Consider the following 24310-nt stretch of genomic DNA (forward strand, 5'->3'; position numbering starts at 1 on the left):
TTTCAAGCTGACATGCTCAAATGTGAAGTGCAGTGATTAATAAAAAAAACTATCTGTTAGCACCTGGGAATAGCAGATGCTGTAAGTTTTTTTTGCATCACTTTCATTTACTCTCCAACTCACATGCCTGAATGTGAAGTGCAGTGATTCCTCAAAAATCTATCTGTTAGCACCTTGGACTACGAGATGCTGTAAGCTTCTCTTGCATCACTTTAATTTACTTTCAAGATGACATGCTAGGATGTGAAGTGCAGTGATTAATTAAAAAAACTATCTGTTAGCACGTGGGAATAGCAAATGCTGTAAGTTTTTGTTGCATCACTTTACTTTAATCTGCAACTGACAAGCTTGTATGTGAAGTGTACAGATTAAATAGAAATATTTTAGTACCAGGGAATAGCAGGTGCTGTAAGATTGTTTGCATCCCTTTAATTTATGTTCAAGCTATCATGTTCAAATTTGAAGTACAGTGAATAATTAGTGCCTCCGTATACCAGCTCCGTATTGTAAGCTTTTATTGCATCATTTAATTACATTCAAGATAACATTCTAGAATGTCAAGTGCAGGGATTAATAAAAAAAATTGTCAGATTGGTCTTTGATCATATTTGCTATGATTAGGCAATTTGAGTAAGTGTTTAAGGCTTACGGCCACACCAGCTTGAGAACGCCCAATCTCATCTGACCTTGGAAGCTAAGCAAGTTTGGGCCTGAATAGTACTGAGGTGGGACCCTACCTAGGAATACCAGGTGCTGTAAGCTTTTCTTGCATCACTTTAATTTACTTTCAAGCTGACATGCACAAATGTGAAGTGCAGTGATTAATAAAAAAACTATCTGTTAGCACCTGGGAATAGCAGATGCTGTAAGTTTTTTTTGCATCACTTTCATTTACTCTCCAACTCACATGCCTGAATGTGAAGTGCAGTGATTCCTCAAAAATCTATCTGTTAGCACCTTGGACTACGAGATGCTGTAAGCTTCTCTTGCATCACTTTAATTTACTTTCAAGATGACATGCTAGGATGTGAAGTGCAGTGATTAATTAAAAAAACTATCTGTTAGCACCTGGGAATAGCAAATGCTGTAAGTTTTTGTTGCATCACTTTACTTTAATCTGCAACTGACAAGCTTGTATGTGAAGTGTACAGATTAAATAGAAATATTTTAGTACTAGGGAATAGCAGGTGCTGTAAGATTGTATTGCATCCCTTTAATTTATGTTCAAGCTATCATGTTCAAATTTGAAGTGCAGTGAATAATTAACTCAAACTATCTGTTAGCACCTGGGAATAGCAGATGCTGTAAGTTTTTTTTGCATCACTTTCATTTACTCTCCAACTCACATGCCTGAATGTGAAGTGCAGTGATTCATCAAAAAACTATATGTTAGCACATTGGACTAGGAGATGCTGTAAGCTTCTCTTGCATCACTTTAATTAACTGTCAAGATGACATGCTAGGATGTGAAATGCAGTGATTAATTAAAAAAACTATCAGTTAGCACCTGGGAATAGCAGATGCTGTAAGTTTTTGTTGCATCACTTTACTTTAATCTGCAACTGACAAGCTTGTATGTGAAGTGTACAGATTAAATAGAAATATTTTAGTACCAGGGAATAGCAGGTGCTGTAAGATTGTTTGCATCCCTTTAATTTATGTTCAAGCTATCATGTTCAAATTTGAAGTACAGTAAATAATTAGTGCCTCCGTATACCAGCTCCGTATTGTAAGCTTTTATTGCATCATTTAATTTCATTCAAGATAACATTCTAGAATGTCAAGTGCAGGGATTAATAAAAAAAATTGTCAGATTGGTCTTTGATCATATTTGCTATGATTAGGCAATTTGAGTAAGCGTTTAAGGCTTACGGCCACACCAGCTTGAGAATGCCCAATCTCCTCTGACCTTGGAAGCTAAGCAAGTTTGGGCCTGAATAGTACTGAGGTGGGACCCTACCTAGGAATACCAGGTGCTGTAAGCTTTTCTTGCATCACTTTAATTTACTTTCAAGCTGACATGCTCAAATGTGAAGTGCAGTGATTAATAAAAAAAACTATCTGTTAGCACCTGGGAATAGCAGATGCTATAAGTTTTTTTTGCATCACTTTCATTTACTCTCCAACTCACATGACAGAATGTGAAGTGCAGTGATTCCTCAAAAATCTATCTGTTAGCACCTTGGACTATGAGATGCTGTAAGCTTCTCTTGCATCACTTTAATTTACTTTCAAGATGACATGCTAGGATGTGAAGTGCAGTGATTAATTAAAAAAACTATCTGTTAGCACCTGGGAATAGCAAATGCTGTAAGTTTTTGTTGCATCACTTTACTTTAATCTGCAACTGACAAGCTTGTATGTGAAGTGTACAGATTAAATAGAAATATTTTAGTACCAGGGAATAGCAGGTGCTGTAAGATTGTATTGCATCCCTTTAATTTATGTTCAAGCTATCATGTTCAAATTTGAAGTGCAGTGAATAATTAACTCAAACTATCTGTTAGCACCTGGGAATAGCAGATGCTGTAAGTTTTTTTTTGCATCACTTTCATTTACTCTCCAACTCACATGCCTGAATGTGAAGTGCAGTGATTCATCAAAAAACTATATGTTAGCACCTTGGACTACGAGATGCTGTAAGCTTCTCTTGCATCACTTTAATTTACTGTCAAGATGACATGCTAGGATGTGAAATGCAGTGATTAATTAAAAAAACTATCTGTTAGCACCTGGGAATAGCAGATGCTGTAAGTTTTTGTTGCATCACTTTACTTTAATCTGCAACTGACAAGCTTGTATGTGAAGTGTACAGATTAAAGAGAAATATTTTAGTACCAGGGAATAGCAGGTGCTGTAAGATTGTATTGCATCCCTTTAATTTATGTTCAAGCTATCATGTTCAAATTTGAAGTGCAGTGAATAATTAACTCAAACTATCTGTTAGCACCTGGGAATAGCAGATGCTGTAAGTTTTTTTTGCATCACTTTCATTTACTCTCCAACTCACATGCCTGAATGTGAAGTGCAGTGATTCATCAAAAATCTATCTGTTAGCACCTTGGACTACGAGATGCTGTAAGCTTCTCTTGCATCACTTTAATTTACTTTCAAGATGACATGCTAGGATGTGAAGTGCAGTGATTAATTAAAAAAACTATCTGTTAGCACCTGGGAATAGCAAATGCTGTAAGTTTTTGTTGCATCACTTTACTTTAATCTGCAACTGACAAGCTTGTATGTGAAGTGTACAGATTAAATAGAAATATTTTAGTACCAGGGAATAGCAGGTGCTGTAAGATTGTTTGCATCCCTTTAATTTATGTTCAAGCTATCATGTTCAAATTTGAAGTACAGTGAATAATTAGTGCCTCCGTATACCAGCTCCGTATTGTAAGCTTTTATTGCATCATTTAATTACATTCAAGATAACATTCTAGAATGTCAAGTGCAGGGATTAATAAAAAAAATTGTCAGATTGGTCTTTGATCATATTTGCTATGATTAGGCAATTTGAGTAAGTGTTTAAGGCTTACGGCCACACCAGCTTGAGAACGCCCAATCTCATCTGACCTTGGAAGCTAAGCAAGTTTGGGCCTGAATAGTACTGAGGTGGGACCCTACCTAGGAATACCAGGTGCTGTAAGCTTTTCTTACATCACTTTAATTTACTTTCAAGCTGACATGCTCAAATGTGAAGTGCAGTGATTAATAAAAAAAACTATCTGTTAGCACCTGGGAATAGCAAATGCTGTAAGTTTTTGTTGCATCACTTTACTTTAATCTGCAACTGACAAGCTTGTATGTGAAGTGTACAGATTAAATAGAAATATTTTAGTACCAGGGAATAGCAGGTGCTGTAAGATTGTATTGCATCCCTTTAATTTATGTTCAAGCTATCATGTTCAAATTTGAAGTGCAGTGAATAATTAACTCAAACTATCTGTTAGCACCTGGGATTAGCAGATGCTGTAAGTTTTTTTTGCATCACTTTCATTTACTCTCCAACTCACATGCCTGAATGTGAAGTGCAGTGATTCATCAAAAAACTATATGTTAGCACCTTGGACTACGAGATGCTGTAAGCTTCTCTTGCATCACTTTAATTTACTGTCAAGATGACATGCTAGGATGTGAAATGCAGTGATTAATTAAAAAAACTATCTGTTAGCACCTGGGAATAGCAGATGCTGTAAGTTTTTGTTGCATCACTTTACTTTAATCTGCAACTGACAAGCTTGTATGTGAAGTGTACAGATTAAATAGAAATATTTTAGTACCAGGGAATAGCAGGTGCTGTAAGATTGTATTGCATCCCTTTAATTTATGTTCAAGCTATCATGTTCAAATTTGAAGTGCAGTGAATAATTAACTCAAACTATCTGTTAGCACCTGGGAATAGCAGATGCTGTAAGTTTTTTTTGCATCACTTTCATTTACTCTCCAACTCACATGCCTGAATGTGAAGTGCAGTGATTCATCAAAAAACTATATGTTAGCACATTGGACTACGAGATGCTGTAAGCTTCTCTTGCATCACTTTAATTAACTGTCAAGATGACATGCTAGGATGTGAAATGCAGTGATTAATTAAAAAAACTATCTGTTAGCACCTGGGAATAGCAGATGCTGTAAGTTTTTGTTGCATCACTTTACTTTAATCTGCAACTGACAAGCTTGTATGTGAAGTGTACAGATTAAATAGAAATATTTTAGTACCAGGGAATAGCAGGTGCTGTAAGATTGTTTGCATCCCTTTAATTTATGTTCAAGCTATCATGTTCAAATTTGAAGTACAGTGAATAATTAGTGCCTCCGTATACCAGCTCCGTATTGTAAGCTTTTATTGCATCATTTAATTACATTCAAGATAACATTCTAGAATGTCAAGTGCAGGGATTAATAAAAAAAATTGTCAGATTGGTCTTTGATCATATTTGCTATGATTAGGCAATTTGAGTAAGCGTTTAAGGCTTACGGCCACACCAGCTTGAGAACGCCCAATCTCATCTGACCTTGGAAGCTAAGCAAGTTTGGGCCTGAATAGTACTGAGGTGGGACCCTACCTAGGAATACCAGGTGCTGTAAGCTTTTCTTGCATCACTTTAATTTACTTTCAAGCTGACATGCTCAAATGTGAAGTGCAGTGATTAATAAAAAAAACTATCTGTTAGCACCTGGGAATAGCAGATGCTGTAAGTTTTTTTTGCATCACTTTCATTTACTCTCCAACTCACATGCCTGAATGTGAAGTGCAGTGATTCCTCAAAAATCTATCTGTTAGCACCTTGGACTACGAGATGCTGTAAGCTTCTCTTGCATCACTTTAATTTACTTTCAAGATGACATGCTAGGATGTGAAGTGCAGTGATTAATTAAAAAAACTATCTGTTAGCACCTGGGAATAGCAAATGCTGTAAGTTTTTGTTGCATCACTTTACTTTAATCTGCAACTGACAAGCTTGTATGTGAAGTGTACAGATTAAATAGAAATATTTTAGTACCAGGGAATAGCAGGTGCTGTAAGATTGTATTGCATCCCTTTAATTTATGCTCAAGCTATCATGTTCAAATTTGAAGTGCAGTGAATAATTAACTCAAACTATCTGTTAGCACCTGGGAATAGCAGATGCTGTAAGTTTTTCTTGCATCACTTTAATTTACTTTCAAGCTGACATGCTCAAATGTGAAGTGCAGTGATTAATAAAAAAAACTATCTGTTAGCACCTGGGAATAGCAGATGCTGTAAGTTTTTTTTGCATCACTTTCATTTACTCTCCAACTCACATGCCTGAATGTGAAGTGCAGTGATTCATCAAAAAACTATATGTTAGCACATTGGACTACGAGATGCTGTAAGCTTCTCTTGCATCAATTTAATTAATTGTCAAGATGACATGCTAGGATGTGAAATGCAGTGATTAATTAAAAAAACTATCTGTTAGCACCTGGTAATAGCAGATGCTGTAAGTTTTTGTTGCATCACTTTACTTTAATTGCAACTGACAAGCTTGTATGTGAAGTGTACAGATTAAATAGAAATATTTTAGTACCAGGGAATAGCAGGTGCTGTAAGATTGTTTGCATCCCTTTAATTTATGTTCAAGCTATCATGTTCAAATTTGAAGTACAGTGAATAATTAGTGCCTCCGTATACCAGCTCCGTATTGTAAGCTTTTATTGCATCATTTAATTACATTCAAGATAACATTCTAGAATGTCAAGTGCAGGGATTAATAAAAAAAATTGTCAGATTGGTCTTTGATCATATTTGCTATGATTAGGCAATTTGAGTAAGTGTTTAAGGCTTACGGCCACACCAGCATGAGAACGCCCAATCTCCTCTGACCTTGGAAGCTAAGCAAGTTTGGGCCTGAATAGTACTGAGGTGGGACCCTACCTAGGAATACCAGGTGCTGTAAGCTTTTCTTGCATCACTTTAATTTACTTTCAAGCTGACATGCTCAAATGTGAAGTGCAGTGATTAATAAAAAAACTATCTGTTAGCACCTGGGAATAGCAGATGCTGTAAGTTTTTTTTGCATCACTTTCATTTACTCTCCAACTCACATGCCTGAATGTGAAGTGCAGTGATTCCTCAAAAATCTATCTGTTAGCACCTTGGACTACGAGATGCTGTAAGCTTCTCTTGCATCACTTTAATTTACTTTCAAGATGACATGCTAGGATGTGAAGTGCAGTGATTAATTAAAAAAACTATCTGTTAGCACCTGGGAATAGCAAATGCTGTAAGTTTTTGTTGCATCACTTTACTTTAATCTGCAACTGACAAGCTTGTATGTGAAGTGTACAGATTAAATAGAAATATTTTAGTACCAGGGAATAGCAGGTGCTGTAAGATTGTATTGCATCCCTTTAATTTATGTTCAAGCTATCATGTTCAAATTTGAAGTGCAGTGAATAATTAACTCAAACTATCTGTTAGCACCTGGGAATAGCAGATGCTGTAAGTTTTTTTTGCATCACTTTCATTTACTCTCCAACTCACATGCCTGAATGTGAAGTGCAGTGATTCATCAAAAAACTATATGTTAGCACATTGGACTACGAGATGCTGTAAGCTTCTCTTGCATCACTTTAATTAACTGTCAAGATGACATGCTAGGATGTGAAATGCAGTGATTAATTAAAAAAACTATCTGTTAGCACCTGGGAATAGCAGATGCTGTAAGTTTTTGTTGCATCACTTTACTTTAATCTGCAACTGACAAGCTTGTATGTGAAGTGTACAGATTAAATAGAAATATTTTAGTACCAGGGAATAGCAGGTGCTGTAAGATTGTTTGCATCCCTTTAATTTATGTTCAAGCTATCATGTTCAAATTTGAAGTACAGTGAATAATTAGTGCCTCCGTATACCAGCTCCGTATTGTAAGCTTTTATTGCATCATTTAATTACATTCAAGATAACATTCTAGAATGTCAAGTGCAGGGATTAATAAAAAAAATTGTCAGATTGGTCTTTGATCATATTTGCTATGATTAGGCAATTTGAGTAAGTGTTTAAGGCTTACGGCCACACCAGCTTGAGAACGCCCAATCTCATCTGACCTTGGAAGCTAAGCAAGTTTGGGCCTGAATAGTACTGAGGTGGGACCCTACCTAGGAATACCAGGTGCTGTAAGCTTTTCTTACATCACTTTAATTTACTTTCAAGCTGACATGCTCAAATGTGAAGTGCAGTGATTAATAAAAAAAACTATCTGTTAGCACCTGGGAATAGCAGATGCTGTAAGTTTTTTTTGCATCACTTTCATTTACTCTCCAACTCACATGCCTGAATGTGAAGTGCAGTGATTCCTCAAAAATCTATCTGTTAGCACCTTGGACCACGAGATGCTGTAAGCTTCTCTTGCATCACTTTAATTTACTTTCAAGATGACATGCTAGGATGTGAAGTGCAGTGATTAATTAAAAAAACTATCTGTTAGCACCTGGGAATAGCAAATGCTGTAAGTTTTTGTTGCATCACTTTACTTTAATCTGCAACTGACAAGCTTGTATGTGAAGTGTACAGATTAAATAGAAATATTTTAGTACCAGGGAATAGCAGGTGCTGTAAGATTGTATTGCATCCCTTTAATTTATGTTCAAGCTATCATGTTCAAATTTGAAGTGCAGTGAATAATTAACTCAAACTATCTGTTAGCACCTGGGATTAGCAGATGCTGTAAGTTTTTTTTGCATCACTTTCATTTACTCTCCAACTCACATGCCTGAATGTGAAGTGCAGTGATTCATCAAAAAACTATATGTTAGCACCTTGGACTACGAGATGCTGTAAGCTTCTCTTGCATCACTTTAATTTACTGTCAAGATGACATGCTAGGATGTGAAATGCAGTGATTAATTAAAAAAACTATCTGTTAGCACCTGGGAATAGCAGATGCTGTAAGTTTTTGTTGCATCACTTTACTTTAATCTGCAACTGACAAGCTTGTATGTGAAGTGTACAGATTAAATAGAAATATTTTAGTACCAGGGAATAGCAGGTGCTGTAAGATTGTATTGCATCCCTTTAATTTATGTTCAAGCTATCATGTTCAAATTTGAAGTGCAGTGAATAATTAACTCAAACTATCTGTTAGCACCTGGGAATAGCAGATGCTGTAAGTTTTTTTTGCATCACTTTCATTTACTCTCCAACTCACATGCCTGAATGTGAAGTGCAGTGATTCATCAAAAAACTATATGTTAGCACATTGGACTACGAGATGCTGTAAGCTTCTCTTGCATCACTTTAATTAACTGTCAAGATGACATGCTAGGATGTGAAATGCAGTGATTAATTAAAAAAACTATCTGTTAGCACCTGGGAATAGCAGATGCTGTAAGTTTTTGTTGCATCACTTTACTTTAATCTGCAACTGACAAGCTTGTATGTGAAGTGTACAGATTAAATAGAAATATTTTAGTACCAGGGAATAGCAGGTGCTGTAAGATTGTTTGCATCCCTTTAATTTATGTTCAAGCTATCATGTTCAAATTTGAAGTACAGTGAATAATTAGTGCCTCCGTATACCAGCTCCGTATTGTAAGCTTTTATTGCATCATTTAATTACATTCAAGATAACATTCTAGAATGTCAAGTGCAGGGATTAATAAAAAAAATTGTCAGATTGGTCTTTGATCATATTTGCTATGATTAGGCAATTTGAGTAAGCGTTTAAGGCTTACGGCCACACCAGCTTGAGAACGCCCAATCTCATCTGACCTTGGAAGCTAAGCAAGTTTGGGCCTGAATAGTACTGAGGTGGGACCCTACCTAGGAATACCAGGTGCTGTAAGCTTTTCTTGCATCACTTTAATTTACTTTCAAGCTGACATGCTCAAATGTGAAGTGCAGTGATTAATAAAAAAAACTATCTGTTAGCACCTGGGAATAGCAGATGCTGTAAGTTTTTTTTGCATCACTTTCATTTACTCTCCAACTCACATGCCTGAATGTGAAGTGCAGTGATTCCTCAAAAATCTATCTGTTAGCACCTTGGACTACGAGATGCTGTAAGCTTCTCTTGCATCACTTTAATTTACTTTCAAGATGACATGCTAGGATGTGAAGTGCAGTGATTAATTAAAAAAACTATCTGTTAGCACCTGGGAATAGCAAATGCTGTAAGTTTTTGTTGCATCACTTTACTTTAATCTGCAACTGACAAGCTTGTATGTGAAGTGTACAGATTAAATAGAAATATTTTAGTACCAGGGAATAGCAGGTGCTGTAAGATTGTATTGCATCCCTTTAATTTATGCTCAAGCTATCATGTTCAAATTTGAAGTGCAGTGAATAATTAACTCAAACTATCTGTTAGCACCTGGGAATAGCAGATGCTGTAAGTTTTTCTTGCATCACTTTAATTTACTTTCAAGCTGACATGCTCAAATGTGAAGTGCAGTGATTAATAAAAAAAACTATCTGTTAGCACCTGGGAATAGCAGATGCTGTAAGTTTTTTTTGCATCACTTTCATTTACTCTCCAACTCACATGCCTGAATGTGAAGTGCAGTGATTCCTCAAAAATCTATCTGTTAGCACCTTGGACTACGAGATGCTGTAAGCTTCTCTTGCATCACTTTAATTTACTTTCAAGATGACATGCTAGGATGTGAAGTGCAGTGATTAATTAAAAAAACTATCTGTTAGCACCTGGGAATAGCAAATGCTGTAAGTTTTTGTTGCATCACTTTACTTTAATCTGCAACTGACAAGCTTGTATGTGAAGTGTACAGATTAAATAGAAATATTTTAGTACCAGGGAATAGCAGGTGCTGTAAGATTGTATTGCATCCCTTTAATTTATGCTCAAGCTATCATGTTCAAATTTGAAGTGCAGTGAATAATTAACTCAAACTATCTGTTAGCACCTGGGAATAGCAGATGCTGTAAGTTTTTTTTGCATCACTTTCATTTACTCTCCAACTCACATGCCTGAATGTGAAGTGCAGTGATTCATCAAAAAACTATATGTTAGCACCTTGGACTACGAGATGCTGTAAGCTTCTCTTGCATCACTTTAATTTACTGTCAAGATGACATGCTAGGATGTGAAATGCAGTGATTAATTAAAAAAACTATCTGTTAGCACCTGGGAATAGCAGATGCTGTAAGTTTTTGTTGCATCACTTTACTTTAATCTGCAACTGACAAGCTTGTATGTGAAGTGTACAGATTAAATAGAAATATTTTAGTACCAGGGAATAGCAGGTGCTGTAAGATTGTATTGCATCCCTTTAATTTATGTTCAAGCTATCATGTTCAAATTTGAAGTGCAGTGAATAATTAACTCAAACTATCTGTGAGCACCTGGGAATAGCAGATGCTGTAAGTTTTTTTTGCATCACTTTCATTTACTCTCCAACTCACATGCCTGAATGTGAAGTGCAGTGATTCATCAAAAAACTATATGTTAGCACCTTGGACTACGAGATGCTGTAAGCTTCTCTTGCATCACTTTAATTTACTGTCAAGATGACATGCTAGGATGTGAAATGCAGTGATTAATTAAAAAAACTATCTGTTAGCACCTGGGAATAGCAGATGCTGTAAGTTTTTGTTGCATCACTTTACTTTAATCTGCAACTGACAAGCTTGTATGTGAAGTGTACAGATTAAATAGAAATATTTTAGTACCAGGGAATAGCAGGTGCTGTAAGATTGTATTGCATCCCTTTAATTTATGTTCAAGCTATCATGTTCAAATTTGAAGTGCAGTGAATAATTAACTCAAACTATCTGTTAGCACCTGGGAATAGCAGATGCTGTAAGTTTTTGTTGCATCACTTTACTTTAATCTGCAACTGACAAGCTTGTATGTGAAGTGTACAGATTAAATAGAAATATTTTAGTACCAGGGAATAGCAGGTGCTGTAAGATTGTATTGCATCCCTTTAATTTATGTTCAAGCTATCATGTTCAAATTTGAAGTGCAGTGAATAATTAACTCAAACTATCTGTTAGCACCTGGGAATAGCAGATGCTGTAAGTTTTTTTTGCATCACTTTCATTTACTCTCCAACTCACATGCCTGAATGTGAAGTGCAGTGATTCATCAAAAAACTGTCTGTTAGTGCCTCCGTATACCAGATGTTGTAAGCTTTTATTGCATCATTTAATTTACATTCAAGATAACATTCTAGAATGTCAATTGCAGGGATTAATAAAAAAAATTGTCAGATTGGTCTTTGATCATATTTGCTATGATTAGGCAATTTGAGTAAGTGTTTAAGGCTTACGGCCACACCAGCTTGAGAATGCCCAATCTCATTTGACCTTGGAAGCTAAGCAAGTTTGGGCCTGGATAGTACTGAGGTGGGACCCTACCTAGGAATACCAGGTGCTGTAAGCCTTTCTTGCATCACTTTAATTTACTTTCAAGCTGACATGCTCAAATGTGAAGTGCAGTGATTAATAAAAAAAACTATCTGTTAGCACCTGGCAATAGCAGATGCTGTAAGTTTTTTTTGCATCACTTTCATTTACCCTCCAACTCACATGCCTGAATGTGAAGTGCAGTGATTCATCAAAAAACTATCTGTTAGCACCTTGGACTATGAGATGCTGTAAGGTTCTCTTGCATCACTTTAATTTACTGTCAAGATGACATGCTAAGATGTGAAATGCAGTGATTAATTAAAAAAACTATCTGTTAGCACCTGGGAATAGCAGATGCTGTAAGTTTTTGTTGCATCACTTTACTTTAATCTGCAACTGACAAGCTTGTATGTGAAGTGGACAGATTAAATAGAAATATTTTAGTACCAGGGAATAGCAGGTGCTGTAAGATTGTATTGCATCCCTTTAATTTATGTTCAAGCTATCATGTTCAAATTTGAAGTGCAGTGAATAATTAACTCAAACTATCTGTTAGCACCTGGGAATAGCAGATGCTGTAAGTTTTTTTTTGCATCACTTTCATTTACTCTCCAACTCACATGCCTGAATGTGAAGTGCAGTGATTCATCAAAAAACTATTTGTTAGCACCTTGGACTACGAGATGCTGTAAGCTTCTCTTGCATCACTTTAATTTACTGTCAAGATGACATGCTAGGATGTGAAATGCAGTGGTTAATTAAAAAAACTATCTGTTAGCACCTGGGAATAGCAGATGCTGTAAGTTTTTGTTGCATCACTTTACTTTAATCTGCAACTGACAAGCTTGTATGTGAAGTGTACAGATTAAATAGAAATATTTTAGTACCAGGGAATAGCAGGTGCTGTAAGATTGTTTGCATCCCTTTAATTTATGTTCAAGCTATCATGTTCAAATTTGAAGTGCAGTGAATAATTAGTGCCTCCGTATACCAGCTCCGTATTGTAAGCTTTTATTGCATCATTTAATTACATTCAAGATAACATTCTAGAATGTCAAGTGCAGGGATTAATAAAAAAAATTGTCAGATTGGTCTTTGATCATATTTGCTATGATTAGGCAATTTGAGTAAGTGTTTAAGGTTTACGGCCACACCAGCTTGAGAACGCCCAATCTCATCTGACCTTGGAAGCTAAGCAAGTTTGGGCCTGGATAGTACTGAGGTGGGACCCTACCTAGGAATACCAGGTGCTGTAAGATTGTATTGCATCCCTATAATTTATGTTCAAGCTATCATGTTCAAATTTGAAGTGCAGTGAATAATTAACTCAAACTATCTGTTAGCACCTGGGAATAGCAGATGCTGTAAGTTTTTTTTGCATCACTTTCATTTACTCTCCAACTCACATGCCTGAATGTGAAGTGCAGTGATTCATCAAAAAACTATATGTTAGCACCTTGGACTACGAGATGCTGTAAGCTTCTCTTGCATCACTTTAATTTACTGTCAAGATGACATGCTAGGATGTGAAATGCAGTGATTAATTAAAAAAACTATCTGTTAGCACCTGGGAATAGCAGATGCTGTAAGTTTTTGTTGCATCACTTTACTTTAATCTGCAACTGACAAGCTTGTATGTGAAGTGTACAGATTAAATAGAAATATTTTAGTACCAGGGAATAGCAGGTGCTGTAAGATTGTATTGCATCCCTTTAATTTATGTTCAAGCTATCATGTTCAAATTTGAAGTGCAGTGAATAATTAACTCAAACTATCTGTTAGCACCTGGGAATAGCAGATGCTGTAAGTTTTTTTTGCATCACTTTCATTTACTCTCCAACTCACATGCCTGAATGTGAAGTGTAGTGATTCATCAAAAAACTGTCTGTTAGCACCTTTGACTACGAGATGCGGTAAGCTTCTCTTGCATCACTTTAATTTACTGTCAAGATGACATGCTAAGATGTGAAATGCAGTGATTAATTAAAAAAACTATCTGTTAGCACCTGGGAATAGCAGATGCTGTAAGTTTTTGTTGCATCACTTTACTTTAATCTGCAACTGACAAGCTTCTATGTGAAGTGTACAGATTAAATAGAAATATTTTAGTACCAGGGAATAGCAGGTGCTGTAAGATTGTATTGCATCCCTTTAATTTATGTTCAAGCTATCATGTTTAAATTTGAAGTGCAGTGAATAATTAACTCAAACTATCTGTTAGCACCTGGGAATAGCAGATGCTGTAAGTTTTTTTTGCATCACTTTCATTTACTCTCCAACTCACATGCCTGAATGTGAAGTGCAGTGATTCATCAAAAAACTATATGTTAGCACCTTGGACTACGAGATGCTGTAAGCTTCTCTTGCATCACTTTAATTTACTTTCAAGCTGACATGCTCAAATGTGAAGTGCAGAGATTAATAAAAAAAACTATCTGTTAGCACCTGGGAATAGCAGATGCTGTAAGTTTTTTTTGCATCACTTTCATTTACTCTCCAACTCACATGCCTGAATGTGAAGTGCAGTGATTCATCAAAAAACTGTCTTTTAGTGCCTCCGTATACCAGATGTTGTAAGCTTTTATTGCATCATTTAATTTACATTCAAGATAACATTCTAGAATGTCAAGTGCAGGGATTAATAAAAAAAATTGTCAGATTGGTCTTTGATCATATTTGCTATGATTAGGCAATTTGAGCAAGTGTTTAAGGCTTACGGCCACACCAGCTTGAGAATGCCCAATCTCATCTGACCAGGGAAGCTAAGCAAGTTTGGGCCTGGATAGTACTGAGGTGGGACCCTACCTAGGAATACCAGGTGCTGTAAGCTTTTCTTGCATCACTTTAATTTACTTTCAAGCTGACATGCTCAAATGTGAAGTGCAGTGATTAATAAAAAAAAACTATCTATTAGCACCTGGGAAAAGTAGATGCTGTAAGTTTTTTTTGCATCACTTTCATTTACTCTCCAACTCACATGCCTGAATGTGAAGTGCAGTAAATCATCAAAAAACTGTCTGTTAGCACCTTGGACTACGAGATGCTGTAATCTTCTCTTGCATCACTTTAATTTACTTTCAAGCTGACATGCACAAATGTGAAGTGCAGTGATTAATAAAAAAACTATCTGTTAGCACCTGGGAATAGCAGATGCTGTAAGTTTTTGTTGCATCACTTTACTTTAATCTGCAACTGACAAGCTTGTATGTGAAGTGTACAGATTAAATAGAAATATTTTAGTACCAGGGAATAGCAGGTGCTGTAAGATTGTATTGCATCCCTTTAATTTATGTTCAAGCTATCATGTTCAAATTTGAAGTGCAGTGAATAATTAGTGCCTCCGTATACCAGCTCCGTATTGTAAGCTTTTATTGCATCATTTAATTACATTCAAGATAACATTCTAGAATGTCAAGTGCAGGGATTAATAAAAAAAATTGTCAGATTGGTCTTTGATCATATTTGCTATGATTAGGCAATTTGAGTAAGTGTTTAAGGCTTACGGCCACACCAGCTTGAGAACGCCCAATCTCATCTGACCTTGGAAGCTAAGCAAGTTTGGGCCTGAATAGTACTGAGGTGGGACCCTACCTAGGAATACCAGGTGCTGTAAGCTTTTCTTGCATCACTTTAATTTACTTTCAAGCTGACATGCTCAAATGTGAAGTGCAGTGATTAATTAAAAAAACTATCTGTTAGCACCTGGGAATAGCAAATGCTGTAAGTTTTTGTTGCATCACTTTACGTTAATCTGCAACTGACAAGCTTGTATGTGAAGTGTACAGATTAAATAGAAATATTTTAGTACCAGGGAATAGCAGGTGCTGTAAGATTGTATTGCGTCCCTTTAATTTATGTTCAAGCTATCATGTTCAAATTTGAAGTGCAGTGAATAATTAACTCAAACTATCTGTTAGCACCTGGGAATAGCAGATGCTGTAAGTTTTTTTTGCATCACTTTCATTTACTCTCCAACTCACATGCCTGAATGTGAAGTGCAGTGATTCATCAAAAAACTGTCTGTTAGTGCCTCCGTATACCAGATGTTGTAAGCTTTTATTGCATCATTTAATTTACATTCAAGACAACATTCTAGAATGTCAAGTGCAGGGATTAATAAAAAAAATTGTCAGATTGGTCTTTGATCATATTTGCTATGATTAGGCAATTTGAGTAAGCGTATAAGGCTTACGGCCACACCAGCTTGAGAACGCCCAATCTCATCTGACCTTGGAAACTAAGCAAGTTTGGGCCTGGATAGTACTGAGGTGGGACCCTACCTAGGAATACCAGGTGCTGTAAGCTTTTCTTGCATCACTTTAATTTACTTTCAAGCTGACATGCTCAAATGTGAAGTGCAGTGATTAATAAAAAAAACTATCTGTTAGCACCTGGGAATAGCCGATGCTGTAAGTTTTTTTTGCATCACTTTCATTTACTCTCCAACTCACATGCCTGAATGTGAAGTGCAGTGATTCATCAAAAAACTATATGTTAGCACATTGGACTACGAGATGCTGTAAGCTTCTCTTGCATCACTTTAATTTACTGTCAAGATGACATGCTAGGATGTGAAATGCAGTGATTAATTAAAAAAATTATCTGTTAGCACCTGGGAATAGCAGATGCTGTAAGTTTTTGTTGCATCACTTTACTTTAATCTGCAACTGACAAGCTTGTATGTGAAGTGTACAGATTAAATAGAAATATTTTAGTACCAGGGAATAGCAGGTGCTGTAAGATTGTATTGCATCCCTTTAATTTATGTTCAAGCTATCATGTTCAAATTTGAAGTGCAGTGAATAATTAGTGCCTCCGTATACCAGCTCCGTATTGTAAGCTTTTATTGCATCATTTAATTACATTCAAGATAACATTCTAGAATGTCAAGTGCAGGGATTAATAAAAAAAATTGTCAGATTGGTCTTTGATCATATTTGCTATGATTAGGCAATTTGAGTAAGCGTATAAGGCTTACGGCCACACCAGCTTGAGAACGCCCAATCTCATCTGACCTTGGAAACTAAGCAAGTTTGGGCCTGGATAGTACTGAGGTGGGACCCTACCTAGGAATACCAGGTGCTGTAAGCTTTTCTTGCATCACTTTAATTTACTTTCAAGCTGACATGCTCAAATGTGAAGTGCAGTGATTAATAAAAAAAACTATCTGTTAGCACCTGGGAATAGCCGATGCTGTAAGTTTTTTTTGCATCACTTTCATTTACTCTCCAACTCACATGCCTGAATGTGAAGTGCAGTGATTCATCAAAAAACTGTCTTTTAGTGCCTCTGTATACCAGATGTTGTAAGCTTTTATTGCATCATTTAATTTACATTCAAGATAACATTCTAGAATGTCAAGTGCAGGGATTAATAAAAAAAATTGTCAGATTGGTCTTTGATCATATTTGCTATGATTAGGCAATTTGAGTAAGTGTTTAAGGCTTACGGCCACACCAGCTTGAGAACGCCCAATCTCATCTGACCTTGGAAGCTAAGCAAGGTTGGGCCTGGATAGTACTGAGGTGGGACTCTACCTAGGAATACCAGGTGCTGTAAGCTCTTCTTGCATCACTTTAATTTACTTTCAAGCTGACATGCACAAATGTGAAGTGCAGTGATTAATAAAAAAAACTATCTGTTAGCACCTGGGAATAGCAGATGCTGTAAGTTTTTTTTGCATCACTTTCATTTACTCTCCAACTCACATGCCTGAATGTGAAGTGCAGTGATTCATCAAAAAACTATATGTTAGCACATTGGACTACGAGATGCTGTAATCTTCTCTTGCATCACTTTAATTTACTGTCAAGATGACATGCTAGGATGTGAAATGCAGTGATTAATTAAAAAAACTATCTGTTAGCACCTGGGAATAGCAGATGCTGTAAGTTTTTGTTGCATCACTTTACTTTAATCTGCAACTGACAAGCTTGTATGTGAAGTGTACAGATTAAATAGAAATATTTTAGTACCAGGGAATAGCAGGTGCTGTAAGATTGTATTGCATCCCTTTAATTTATGTTCAAGCTATCATGTTCAAATTTGAAGTGCAGTGAATAATTAACTCAAACTATCTGTTAGCACCTGGGAATAGCAGATGCTGTAAGTTTTTTTTGCATCACTTTCATTTACTCTCCAACTCACATGCCTGAATGTGAAGTGCAGTGATTCATCAAAAAACTGTCTTTTAGTGCCTCCGTATACCAGATGTTGTAAGCTTTTATTGCATCATTTAATTTACATTCAAGATAACATTCTAGAATGTCAAGTGCAGGGATTAATAAAAAAAATTGTCAGATTGGTCTTTGATCATATTTGCTATGATTAGGCAATTTGAGCAAGTGTTTAAGGCTTACGGCCACACCAGCTTGAGAATGCGCAATCTCATCTGACCTTGGAAGCTAAGCAAGTTTGGGCCTGGATAGTACTGAGGTGGGACCCTACCTAGGAATACCAGGTGCTGTAAGCTTTTCTTGCATCACTTTAATTTACTTTCAAGCTGACATGCTCAAATGTGAAGTGCAGTGATTAATAAAAAAAAACTATCTATTAGCACCTGGGAAAAGTAGATGCTGTAAGTTTTTTTTGCATCACTTTCATTTACTCTCCAACTCACATGCCTGAATGTGAAGTGCAGTAAATCATCAAAAAACTGTCTGTTAGCACCTTGGACTACGAGATGCTGTAATCTTCTCTTGCATCACTTTAATTTACTTTCAAGCTGACATGCACAAATGTGAAGTGCAGTGATTAATAAAAAAACTATCTGTTAGCACCTGGGAATAGCAGATGCTGTAAGTTTTTGTTGCATCACTTTACTTTAATCTGCAACTGACAAGCTTGTATGTGAAGTGTACAGATTAAATAGAAATATTTTAGTACCAGGGAATAGCAGGTGCTGTAAGATTGTATTGCATCCCTTTAATTTATGTTCAAGCTATCATGTTCAAATTTGAAGTGCAGTGAATAATTAGTGCCTCCGTATACCAGCTCCGTATTGTAAGCTTTTATTGCATCATTTAATTACATTCAAGATAACATTCTAGAATGTCAAGTGCAGGGATTAATAAAAAAAATTGTCAGATTGGTCTTTGATCATATTTGCTATGATTAGGCAATTTGAGTAAGCGTATAAGGCTTACGGCCACACCAGCTTGAGAACGCCCAATCTCATCTGACCTTGGAAACTAAGCAAGTTTGGGCCTGGATAGTACTGAGGTGGGACCCTACCTAGGAATACCAGGTGCTGTAAGCTTTTCTTGCATCACTTTAATTTACTTTCAAGCTGACATGCTCAAATGTGAAGTGCAGTGATTAATAAAAAAAACTATCTGTTAGCACCTGGGAATAGCCGATGCTGTAAGTTTTTTTTGCATCACTTTCATTTACTCTCCAACTCACATGCCTGAATGTGAAGTGCAGTGATTCATCAAAAAACTATATGTTAGCACATTGGACTACGAGATGCTGTAATCTTCTCTTGCATCACTTTAATTTACTGTCAAGATGACATGCTAGGATGTGAAATGCAGTGATTAATTAAAAAAACTATCTGTTAGCACCTGGGAATAGCAGATGCTGTAAGTTTTTGTTGCATCACTTTACTTTAATCTGCAACTGACAAGCTTGTATGTGAAGTGTACAGATTAAATAGAAATATTTTAGTACCAGGGAATAGCAGGTGCTGTAAGATTGTATTGCATCCCTTTAATTTATGTTCAAGCTATCATGTTCAAATTTGAAGTGCAGTGAATAATTAACTCAAACTATCTGTTAGCACCTGGGAATAGCAGATGCTGTAAGTTTTTTTTGCATCACTTTCATTTACTCTCCAACTCACATGCCTGAATGTGAAGTGCAGTGATTCATCAAAAAACTGTCTTTTAGTGCCTCCGTATACCAGATGTTGTAAGCTTTTATTGCATCATTTAATTTACATTCAAGATAACATTCTAGAATGTCAAGTGCAGGGATTAATAAAAAAAATTGTCAGATTGGTCTTTGATCATATTTGCTATGATTAGGCAATTTGAGCAAGTGTTTAAGGCTTACGGCCACACCAGCTTGAGAATGCCCAATCTCATCTGACCTTGGAAGCTAAGCAAGTTTGGGCCTGGATAGTACTGAGGTGGGACCCTACCTAGGAATACCAGGTGCTGTAAGCTTTTCTTGCATCACTTTAATTTACTTTCAAGCTGACATGCTCAAATGTGAAGTGCAGTGATTAATAAAAAAAAACTATCTATTAGCACCTGGGAAAAGTAGATGCTGTAAGTTTTTTTTGCATCACTTTCATTTACTCTCCAACTCACATGCCTGAATGTGAAGTGCAGTAAATCATCAAAAAACTGTCTGTTAGCACCTTGGACTACGAGATGCTGTAATCTTCTCTTGCATCACTTTAATTTACTTTCAAGCTGACATGCACAAATGTGAAGTGCAGTGATTAATAAAAAAACTATCTGTTAGCACCTGGGAATAGCAGATGCTGTAAGTTTTTGTTGCATCACTTTACTTTAATCTGCAACTGACAAGCTTGTATGTGAAGTGTACAGATTAAATAGAAATATTTTAGTACCAGGGAATAGCAGGTGCTGTAAGATTGTATTGCATCCCTTTAATTTATGTTCAAGCTATCATGTTCAAATTTGAAGTGCAGTGAATAATTAGTGCCTCCGTATACCAGCTCCGTATTGTAAGCTTTTATTGCATCATTTAATTACATTCAAGATAACATTCTAGAATGTCAAGTGCAGGGATTAATAAAAAAAATTGTCAGATTGGTCTTTGATCATATTTGCTATGATTAGGCAATTTGAGTAAGCGTATAAGGCTTACGGCCACACCAGCTTGAGAACGCCCAATCTCATCTGACCTTGGAAACTAAGCAAGTTTGGGCCTGGATAGTACTGAGGTGGGACCCTACCTAGGAATACCAGGTGCTGTAAGCTTTTCTTGCATCACTTTAATTTACTTTCAAGCTGACATGCTCAAATGTGAAGTGCAGTGATTAATAAAAAAAACTATCTGTTAGCACCTGGGAATAGCCGATGCTGTAAGTTTTTTTTGCATCACTTTCATTTACTCTCCAACTCACATGCCTGAATGTGAAGTGCAGTGATTCATCAAAAAACTATATGTTAGCACATTGGACTACGAGATGCTGTAATCTTCTCTTGCATCACTTTAATTTACTGTCAAGATGACATGCTAGGATGTGAAATGCAGTGATTAATTAAAAAAACTATCTGTTAGCACCTGGGAATAGCAGATGCTGTAAGTTTTTGTTGCATCACTTTACTTTAATCTGCAACTGACAAGCTTGTATGTGAAGTGTACAGATTAAATAGAAATATTTTAGTACCAGGGAATAGCAGGTGCTGTAAGATTGTATTGCATCCCTTTAATTTATGTTCAAGCTATCATGTTCAAATTTGAAGTGCAGTGAATAATTAACTCAAACTATCTGTTAGCACCTGGGAATAGCAGATGCTGTAAGTTTTTTTTGCATCACTTTCATTTACTCTCCAACTCACATGCCTGAATGTGAAGTGCAGTGATTCATCAAAAAACTGTCTTTTAGTGCCTCCGTAAACCAGATGTTGTAAGGTTTTATTGCATCATTTAATTTACATTCAAGATAACATTCTAGAATGTCAAGTGCAGGGATTAATAAAAAAAATTGTCAGATTGGTCTTTGATCATATTTGCTATGATTAGGCAATTTGAGCAAGTGTTTCAGGCTTACGGCCACACCAGCTTGAGAATGCGCAATCTCATCTGACCTTGGAAGCTAAGCAAGTTTGGGCCTGGATAGTACTGAGGTGGGACCCTACCTAGGAATACCAGGTGCTGTAAGCTTTTCTTGCATCACTTTAATTTACTTTCAAGCTGACATGCTCAAATGTGAAGTGCAGTGATTAATAAAAAAAAACTATCTATTAGCACCTGGGAAAAGTAGATGCTGTAAGTTTTTTTTGCATCACTTTCATTTACTCTCCAACTCACATGCCTGAATGTGAAGTGCAGTAAATCATCAAAAAACTGTCTGTTAGCACCTTGGACTACGAGATGCTGTAATCTTCTCTTGCATCACTTTAATTTACTTTCAAGCTGACATGCACAAATGTGAAGTGCAGTGATTAATAAAAAAACTATCTGTTAGCACCTGGGAATAGCAGATGCTGTAAGTTTTTGTTGCATCACTTTACTTTAATCTGCAACTGACAAGCTTGTATGTGAAGTGTACAGATTAAATAGAAATATTTTAGTACCAGGGAATAGCAGGTGCTGTAAGATTGTATTGCATCCCTTTAATTTATGTTCAAGCTATCATGTTCAAATTTGAAGTGCAGTGAATAATTAGTGCCTCCGTATCCCAGCTCCGTATTGTAAGCTTTTATTGCATCATTTAATTACATTCAAGATAACATTCTAGAATGTCAAGTGCAGGGATTAATAAAAAAAATTGTCAGATTGGTCTTTGATCATATTTGCTATGATTAGGCAATTTGAGTAAGCGTATAAGGCTTACGGCCACACCAGCTTGAGAACGCCCAATCTCATCTGACCTTGGAAACTAAGCAAGTTTGGGCCTGGATAGTACTGAGGTGGGACCCTACCTAGGAATACCAGGTGCTGTAAGCTTTTCTTGCATCACTTTAATTTACTTTCAAGCTGACATGCTCAAATGTGAAGTGCAGTGATTAATAAAAAAAACTATCTGTTAGCACCTGGGAATAGCCGATGCTGTAAGTTTTTTTTGCATCACTTTCATTTACTCTCCAACTCACATGCCTGAATGTGAAGTGCAGTGATTCATCAAAAAACTGTCTTTTAGTGCCTCTGTATACCAGATGTTGTAAGCTTTTATTGCATCATTTAATTTACATTCAAGATAACATTCTAGAATGTCAAGTGCAGGGATTAATAAAAAAAATTGTCAGATTGGTCTTTGATCATATTTGCTATGATTAGGCAATTTGAGTAAGTGTTTAAGGCTTACGGCCACACCAGCTTGAGAACGCCCAATCTCATCTGACCTTGGAAGCTAAGCAAGGTTGGGCCTGGATAGTACTGAGGTGGGACTCTACCTAGGAATACCAGGTGCTGTGAGCTCTTCTTGCATCACTTTAATTTACTTTCAAGCTGACATGCACAAATGTGAAGTGCAGTGATTAATAAAAAAAACTATCTGTTAGCACCTGGGAATAGCAGATGCTGTAAGTTTTTTTTGCATCACTTTCATTTACTCTCCAACTCACATGCCTGAATGTGAAGTGCAGTGATTCATCAAAAAACTATATGTTAGCACATTGGACTACGAGATGCTGTAAGCTTCTCTTGCATCACTTTAATTTACTGTCAAGATGACATGCTAGGATGTGAAATGCAGTGATTAATTAAAAAAACTATCTGTTAGCACCTGGGAATAGCAGATGCTGTAAGTTTTTGTTGCATCACTTTACTTTAATCTGCAACTGACAAGCTTGTATGTGAAGTGTACAGATTAAATAGAAATATTTTAGTACCAGGGAATAGCAGGTGCTGTAAGATTGTATTGCATCCCTTTAATTTATGTTCAAGCTATCATGTTCAAATTTGAAGTGCAGTGAATAATTAACTCAAACTATCTGTTAGCACCTGGGAATAGCAGATGCTGTAAGTTTTTTTTGCATCACTTTCATTTACTCTCCAACTCACATGCCTGAATGTGAAGTGCAGTGATTCATCAAAAAACTGTCTTTTAGTGCCTCCGTATACCAGATGTTGTAAGCTTTTATTGCATCATTTAATTTACATTCAAGATAACATTCTAGAATGTCAAGTGCAGGGATTAATAAAAAAAATTGTCAGATTGGTCTTTGATCATATTTGCTATGATTAGGCAATTTGAGCAAGTGTTTAAGGCTTACGGCCACACCAGCTTGAGAATGCGCAATCTCATCTGACCTTGGAAGCTAAGCAAGTTTGGGCCTGGATAGTACTGAGGTGGGACCCTACCTAGGAATACCAGGTGCTGTAAGCTTTTCTTGCATCACTTTAATTTACTTTCAAGCTGACATGCTCAAATGTGAAGTGCAGTGATTAATAAAAAAAAACTATCTATTAGCACCTGGGAAAAGTAGATGCTGTAAGTTTTTTTTGCATCACTTTCATTTACTCTCCAACTCACATGCCTGAATGTGAAGTGCAGTAAATCATCAAAAAACTGTCTGTTAGCACCTTGGACTACGAGATGCTGTAATCTTCTCTTGCATCACTTTAATTTACTTTCAAGCTGACATGCACAAATGTGAAGTGCAGTGATTAATAAAAAAAACTATCTGTTAGCACCTGGGAATAGCCGATGCTGTAAGTTTTTTTTGCATCACTTTCATTTACTCTCCAACTCACAAGCTTGTATGTGAAGTGTACAGATTAAATAGAAATATTTTAGTACCAGGGAATAGCAGGTGCTGTAAGACTGTATTC

General features: G+C 36.3%; 22 pseudogenes; all 22 read left to right on the top strand.

Annotated features, from left to right (window-relative positions):
• Positions 1-643: 643 nt before the first annotated feature.
• Positions 644-762, top strand: LOC145646332 (5S ribosomal RNA; annotated as a pseudogene).
• A 1104-nt stretch (positions 763-1866) lies between these two features.
• On the top strand, positions 1867-1985 carry LOC145649624 (5S ribosomal RNA; annotated as a pseudogene).
• Positions 1986-3530: 1545 nt separating this feature from the next.
• On the top strand, positions 3531-3649 carry LOC145646333 (5S ribosomal RNA; annotated as a pseudogene).
• A 1323-nt stretch (positions 3650-4972) lies between these two features.
• Positions 4973-5091, top strand: LOC145646334 (5S ribosomal RNA; annotated as a pseudogene).
• A 1215-nt stretch (positions 5092-6306) lies between these two features.
• On the top strand, positions 6307-6425 carry LOC145649939 (5S ribosomal RNA; annotated as a pseudogene).
• A 1104-nt stretch (positions 6426-7529) lies between these two features.
• Positions 7530-7648, top strand: LOC145646335 (5S ribosomal RNA; annotated as a pseudogene).
• A 1544-nt stretch (positions 7649-9192) lies between these two features.
• On the top strand, positions 9193-9311 carry LOC145646337 (5S ribosomal RNA; annotated as a pseudogene).
• Positions 9312-11748: 2437 nt separating this feature from the next.
• On the top strand, positions 11749-11867 carry LOC145647676 (5S ribosomal RNA; annotated as a pseudogene).
• Positions 11868-12973: 1106 nt separating this feature from the next.
• Positions 12974-13092, top strand: LOC145648972 (5S ribosomal RNA; annotated as a pseudogene).
• Positions 13093-14544: 1452 nt separating this feature from the next.
• LOC145643833 (5S ribosomal RNA) lies at positions 14545-14663 on the top strand (annotated as a pseudogene).
• Positions 14664-15330: 667 nt separating this feature from the next.
• LOC145646338 (5S ribosomal RNA) lies at positions 15331-15449 on the top strand (annotated as a pseudogene).
• Positions 15450-16019: 570 nt separating this feature from the next.
• Positions 16020-16138, top strand: LOC145648704 (5S ribosomal RNA; annotated as a pseudogene).
• Positions 16139-16805: 667 nt separating this feature from the next.
• On the top strand, positions 16806-16924 carry LOC145648705 (5S ribosomal RNA; annotated as a pseudogene).
• Positions 16925-17276: 352 nt separating this feature from the next.
• LOC145647776 (5S ribosomal RNA) lies at positions 17277-17395 on the top strand (annotated as a pseudogene).
• A 791-nt stretch (positions 17396-18186) lies between these two features.
• On the top strand, positions 18187-18305 carry LOC145649231 (5S ribosomal RNA; annotated as a pseudogene).
• A 667-nt stretch (positions 18306-18972) lies between these two features.
• Positions 18973-19091, top strand: LOC145648706 (5S ribosomal RNA; annotated as a pseudogene).
• Positions 19092-19882: 791 nt separating this feature from the next.
• LOC145647354 (5S ribosomal RNA) lies at positions 19883-20001 on the top strand (annotated as a pseudogene).
• Positions 20002-20668: 667 nt separating this feature from the next.
• LOC145648707 (5S ribosomal RNA) lies at positions 20669-20787 on the top strand (annotated as a pseudogene).
• Positions 20788-21578: 791 nt separating this feature from the next.
• On the top strand, positions 21579-21697 carry LOC145649232 (5S ribosomal RNA; annotated as a pseudogene).
• Positions 21698-22364: 667 nt separating this feature from the next.
• LOC145648708 (5S ribosomal RNA) lies at positions 22365-22483 on the top strand (annotated as a pseudogene).
• A 352-nt stretch (positions 22484-22835) lies between these two features.
• Positions 22836-22954, top strand: LOC145648808 (5S ribosomal RNA; annotated as a pseudogene).
• Positions 22955-23745: 791 nt separating this feature from the next.
• Positions 23746-23864, top strand: LOC145649233 (5S ribosomal RNA; annotated as a pseudogene).
• Positions 23865-24310: the final 446 nt, after the last annotated feature.

Source organism: Electrophorus electricus, chromosome 13, assembly GCF_041902795.1.
Source record: "Electrophorus electricus isolate QZ-2024a chromosome 13, ASM4190279v1, whole genome shotgun sequence".
Classification (NCBI taxonomy): domain Eukaryota; kingdom Metazoa; phylum Chordata; class Actinopteri; order Gymnotiformes; family Gymnotidae; genus Electrophorus; species Electrophorus electricus.